Genomic DNA, 6,816 nt, shown 5'->3' on the forward strand with positions numbered 1-6,816 from the left:
AGGATCCAAAGATATAGCAAAGACAATTCACCCAAGCAAATTTAAATTACATGCTTATGACAAAAGAGCTTCTCACTGGAATAACAATTGAAACCTTCACTTGAAATTTGATAAGCTCACCACACTTGCCTTCCAAGCTAATCCAGCATTGTTTCATTATCTAGAGGATATTGGTCTTGCTTGACGTGAGAAAATAAGACCTGCAGACCTCCATGGCTTTCTTAGGATACCAAATATGATTCATGTTTCACAGCAAGAGGATCCTCGGTCCAATATCTACCGCAACCAGAACTTCCATGAGAAACCAGAACATGCACCTCAGAACAATATCCCATATATCCATAATCTTACAAGAGATCATCAAAATGCCACAGGATAGAATCACTCTCAACTCCTTTCTTTTCCAAGAAATCTGCCTTGTCATTTGCCTCTCTAAGAATGTGACGAACCTCAAAACAATTTACCTCAGCTAAAAGAACATCAATGTGGTTCAAAGTATTTAACAATTTCCAGGGACGATTACACAGAGAATTCACCTAAGAAACAGCCACCATGGAATCGCTCTCAATAATCACATTTCTAATAAGAAATTGTTGGCAAAAGAGTAAGGCATGATGAATAGCATTTACCTCGGCTTCAATGGCGTAACCAAGCCCCAACCGTTTCGAGAAATAGCCTATTATACCCCCAGAGGAACTTCTTAAAATTCCTCCAATACCGCAAATTCTGGGGGCACCAGAGCAAGCACCATCCACATTAAACTTGAGCAGCCCCGTGCAAGGAGGGATCCACGATGAGATTTTTCTAGTAGAGACCTTGCGATTCACCTTAATTCGACAAAAATAACGGTTAAATTGAGCTATCTCATATGGACAATCAATGTTTGACGATTTCAACCACCAAGCGATACGAAGAAGGTGAAGATCCCACAAGTCTTCAAAGCAGATATGTTTCTGATAGAAAATATAAGAATTTCTAGCACCCCACACAGACCAAATCACAGAATAAGGCACTAAGGACCACAAAAGTTGATCGGAAGAGCATGGCAGAAAATTCCATCCATCAATTAGTGCTTCCAGGGATTGTGGAACAACCCAATGAAAGCCTTCCCTCTGCACAATGGTACACCACATACACCAGATTTTGTGATAGTGCATAAATAAATGAGGTACCTTTTCCACACAGCAGTTGCACATGACGCAATGCATTCCTTCAGGCGGAAGGATACTTCTTCTGCCCAAGTTATCTTTGGTGGCAATTTTATTTCCAATGGCCTGCCAAACAAATAGGCTCACTTTTGGAGGGACAATCTTATTCACCTCTTTGGGGACTACCCACCGTGAATACCCATAAGATTGTTTCTCAGCCCATCTACACGCTTCTCTTACAGAAAATACCCTATCAGATGCAATCATCCAAACTAAACAATCCTTTTTGCCTTGAGATGGAAATACAGAATTTATAAGATCACGAAATTCTTGGTAGACAGCTAGTTCCCAGTCAAAAAATCTTCTGCGAAAAGACAAACTCCAAGACCATCTTCCCCTTTGAAAAGTACCCACGTCACTAATCAAAGCCTCCTTATTATCACACAAGGCAAAGAGCCTTGGGAATTTATCTTTGAGAGATGAGGCACATGTCCACGCATCATTCCAAAAAGAAATATTGCTCCCATCACCTACTGTACAAACCAGGCTCTCTCTGAATCCAATGGAAATAATGGACTCTTCATTTAGAATTTATCTTTCATCGCAGGGGACCAATGAGATACATTAGATGAAACTTTGTGTAAGAATAGAGAACTGGGAAATAAATTATACTTTGAGCAGATGACTTGACTCCATAAGCTATCTCTATCAAAACCAAATCTCCAAGCCCATTTAAGTAATAATGCTTTGTTTTTCGAATCAATGAACCCAGCTCCCAGGCCGCCACATTCTTTGCAAAGGCAAACCAGTTCCCATGGTATCCACACCACTCTTCTGCACCCTGATTCTCGCTGCCACAAGAAAGATCTCAGAATTTTCTCAATCTCCGAAATGACACCCACAGGGGCCCTAAAAACCGCCATTACAAAAATTGGGATTGACATTAAGACCGACTTCAGCAAAACAATTTTACCACTCAAAGACATGTGTTTAGAATTCCATGACCTGCATTTTCGATGAAGCTTATCAATGGTAGGCTGCCAAAAGGATTTTCTACGCGGATTATCTCCAAGCGGCGCACCAAGGTATTGTAGAGGGAGGGAACCAACACTCCAACCATATCTAGCGGCATTTTTCGCCTCTTCTGCCTCTGGAACATTACAACCGATCAATAGGGATTTAGAGTAGTTGACTTTCAACCCAGAAGCATAAAGAAAGGATAGCAGCGTTCCACATACGATGTCCAACTGGAGAGAGTCATTTTTACACACCAACAATGTGTCATCAGCGAATTGGAGATGATTTATTGCAAGGGAGTCTCCAATCCTAATACCGCTGAATAACCGATCGCCAAGGAATTGGTTTAAGAGACATGAAAGACCATTGACGCATAAATTGAATAGTAAAGGGGAGAGAGGATCACCTTGTCGTAATCCTCTCTCAATCTCAAAGAATTCCGTTGGTGACCCGTTTACAAGAATGGATAAAGAAGCCAAAGAAATACAATTCTTCATCCACATGATCCATTTCTCCCCGAAATTCATGTCCTGTGGAATTTTCAGAAGATAATCCCACTCAACTGAATCGTAAGCTTTAGCGAAGTCTATTTTAAGCAACAGACCCCCATCACTGCTTTTTACTAAGAAATCAACAATTTCATTTGCGATCATGAGGCAATCCCCAATCTGCCTACCCTGCGTAAAAGCAAATTGATTTTTGGTTAAGAGAGATGGCATTACCTTCTGAAGTCGGGAAGATAGAACCTTTGCTATTAATTTATAAGCACTCCCAATGAGACTGATTGGACGATAATCCAGGATGCTTGCAGATTGAGATTGTTTGGGAATTAATGTGATAAAGGCTGCATTTAGGCCCCGAACCAGTTTTCCAGATGCGTGGAATTCATCAAAGAATCTACAAACATTGCTTTTAACAATATCCCAGAACTGTTTGAAGAAATTTATGTTAAACCCGTAAGGGCCTGAAGCTCTATTACCATCCATATCTCTAAGTACCATCCAAATTTCCTCCTCAGAGAAAGGTAGTTCCAGATTTGATTTCTCCCTCTGACTCAATTTTGGCAACAAATCTGCTTTAATCGAAGCCCTAATACCACCCTGACTTCTAAAGAAGGATTTGTAGTGATTAAAAATAGCAGATTTAATAGCTATAGGATCATCCAACACAGCACCATTCACATTCAACCGAGAGATGTTTTTCCTGCTTTCTCTGATTTTACCTACTCTGTGGAAAAATGCAGAATTTTTGTCTCCTTCTCTGGCCCATTTTATTATCGCTTTTTGCCGCCATCTTGCCTCTTCCATCCTATATGCCTGCCATATTGAGTTAATTGTATGAAATCTTTTTTCTTTCAACCTCGCAGAAGAGCCTGTTCTTTCCATTTCTTCCATAATCCTCTGGAGATCAGACTCAAGATTTCTAATCCTCTCCCCAGCGGCATGTGCTTTGGCCCCTTTTCATTCTTTGATCTTTTTCTTTAAACCCTTGAGCTTCTGTTGCAAATTGTGCCCAGCCCATCCAGCCACCATTTGAGAGTTCCACCAAGACTCAACAATACTTCTAAAATCCGCCTCAAACATCCAGTTGTTGTAGAATTTGAAAGGCTTGGGACCGAAGTCAATCGTTCCCAATTCCAGCACTATGGGTCTATGGTCTGAGAGTCCCCAGTCTTCTGCTGACTAAATAATGCCATCCGCACCAGATATAATTTCCTCACTCAATAACCACCGATCAATTCTGCTCCACAGACCCCCGTACCTTGAACTAAACCATGAGAATTCAGAGTTGCTCAAGGGAAGATCAATAAGTTCCAATTCCTCAACAAAGTTAACAAGGTGTTCATCAGTCCCATCATTTCCTCCTCTCCTTTCCCCCAGGTTCAGAGTTCCATTGAAGTCACCACCAATACAAAAGATAGATCCCAAGCCACTCAGTTTCGCAGCCAAATCACGATAAAAAACTTGTCTGATTTCAGCAGAGTTTGGGCAGTAAATATTAACCAGTAGCACCGGATCACGTAGATAATCACAGTGAATATCAAGAATAATGGCTCGATCTTCACACCAATACCTGTTCAGCTTAATCACCGATGGGTTCCACATTGATAAAAGGCTACCAGCTGAACCCACAGCAGGAGATATGATACATTCCATGTTTAAAGCATGAGCCAAATTTTGACCTGATTTTATCCCCACCCAACTTGGATTCTTGTAACAGTACCAAGTTCGACTTATTTCTCTTCAGTAGATCTTTAACTTCCCTTCTCTTTTCGGCACCTCCCAACCCCCTAACGTTCCATGTGACCCATCTCTTCCTCATCCTCACCCACTGGCCGAAACTAGGAATGATTTTCCTCCAAATGAGAAGCTAGCCCTTGGATTGCTTGAGCATCAGAGCCTGGGAATTCCAAACCTGCAAACTTGCCAATGAAATATGCCTTTCTAGCTCTGGTAAAATAGCTTCCTATTTCAGTTTCATCTGCAGACTCCTGAAGAGATGCGATGATGGGATCCTGGATGGTCTCTTCGTTAACGACCTCTCTGAGAATTGACGAACCGACGACCGATCTCGGCTTCCTTTCTCGCTTCTTACCACCTCTGGAAATCCTTGCTTCCTCTAACCCCACCTTCTCGAATGCAATTAGCTTGGACTTTCTCCCCACCCCCTTTGAGCACACTGTAAGGAGATTATCTGGTGCGACCTCAGGGTCTTCAAGAGTCCCAAATTCCCCAACCTCTTCACTTGGCCCCACTGGTTCTGGATCCTTCTCATGAAAGTCCACCGGATTCTATGCTGAAGCCACAACTGGTAGATTCTTTTGATACAAAATAGGGAACGGTCCATCAAAAATCAGCTCTTGGGACTTAACCAAAGATTGACCCATCTCCCAATGGGCCATAAGCCCATTCCATAAATGGTTCTTAGCCCAAATAGGAACTTCAGAATTGAAAAATGTTGATAACTTTCTCGAGAAAATTTTCACTCTTTTTGGTTTTATGTGAGAGACTTTTGTTTTCGATCTCTCATTCTATATAGGTTTTTTTCCTTTTAGCTTTATTATCTCTTTCATCTCACTTATTTCATCTCTCATTTCCCGTTGCATGTTGTTGATTACCAGTAAATGTTTGAATAATTCAGATCTTTGAAAGATCACTGAGAACTGCCCTTATCTTTACTCTTCTTGGTTGTATGTGAGTGATTTGTGTTTTCGATCTCTCATTCTATATGGATTTTCCAAAAAATTGAGAAAGATGAGAGAAAACTGGAACTTTCAATCTGGGAAGTTTTTTTCATGTTATGGGTTTGCAATTTCGAAAATGATGCTTGATTCATGTTTCTGTTTTGAATTCTCCCTATCTTTCTTTATCAATGTCCGTGAATTTTGACTCTATATGCTAATGGCTTTGGCTGCATGTATGTTTGCATTCTCTCAAGTTTCAAGTAGCTATGTCTTCGTGTGAATGTCCTAACACTTTTATATTGCCAACCTCAAATTAATCTTGAATTCAATCGTGTCTTACGCTGTGTTAAATTTAATGTCCATTTGAAAACTTTTTCTATCCATAATTTAATGATGAGGTTTACCAATTTAAGTTCAAATAAAACGGACTTTAGTTTTTTAATGTTCTTGAGAAAAATTGTTTGACCCATAAACTCTAAATTAACCTCACAAAATCAAACTCATTAAATAAGCTGTTAAAGGAGAATTTTAGTGAAAAATAATCAACGAATTAAATGTACATAAAACTAAATACATATAATTATGGAAAATTTTAATATCACAAAAAATAATTACTCTTTATTAGAAAAGACATAATTAAAATTTTATTGTAGGTTCGTGACTAAGAAACATAGATCGGCAAATAAAATTATGCAAATGAGAAATGATAACAAAATAAAAAACAACTACTTTGAAAAAAGTTGCAATGTTACACTAAAAATATCTAACAACTGCAACAAGCACAGTGTTCCTGCATCATACCTTTTACCTTCACGTTAGTTATCAATGCAACATTTACAAGATAAATCTTACTCAATTTAAAAACATGTTTGGTCAAACAATATTGGAAAATAAGCCCAAGATCAATATTGGACTTATTTTCAAATGGATTTTGAACTTATTTTCCAATGGTGTTTGACCAAACAAATTTTTAAGATGAGCAAGCAGTACCTTGCAAATGTTGAGTGGATAGATAACGTGAAGTTAGAGGTATGATGTAGGAACATTGTACTTGTTGTAGTTGTTAGACATTTTTTAGTGTAACATTACAACTATTTTTGAAAGTAGTTCTTTTTTGTTGTTATCATTTCTCATTTACGTAATTTTATTTACTGGTCTATGACTTGGTCACCAACCTACAATAATTATATTCTATCTTTTTAATAAGGAGTATTATTTTTTGTGATACAAAATTTTTCTATAATATGTATTTAGTTTTATTTATTTTTAATTCATTGATGAATTTTTACGAATATTTCTCATAATACTCTGTATTTAATGAGTTAGACTTTGTGGGGGTTAGCATATATTTTTGGGTCAAATGGTTTTGTTTAAAATCTAGTCTCTTCTATTTGGTTTAAATTGGTAAATCTCGTCATTGAATTAGGGGTTCGTACCCTTAGGGCCCATTTGGTTGACAGGATAAGG

This window comes from Lotus japonicus, chromosome 2 (genome assembly GCF_012489685.1).
Source record: "Lotus japonicus ecotype B-129 chromosome 2, LjGifu_v1.2".
Lineage (NCBI taxonomy): Eukaryota > Viridiplantae > Streptophyta > Magnoliopsida > Fabales > Fabaceae > Lotus > Lotus japonicus.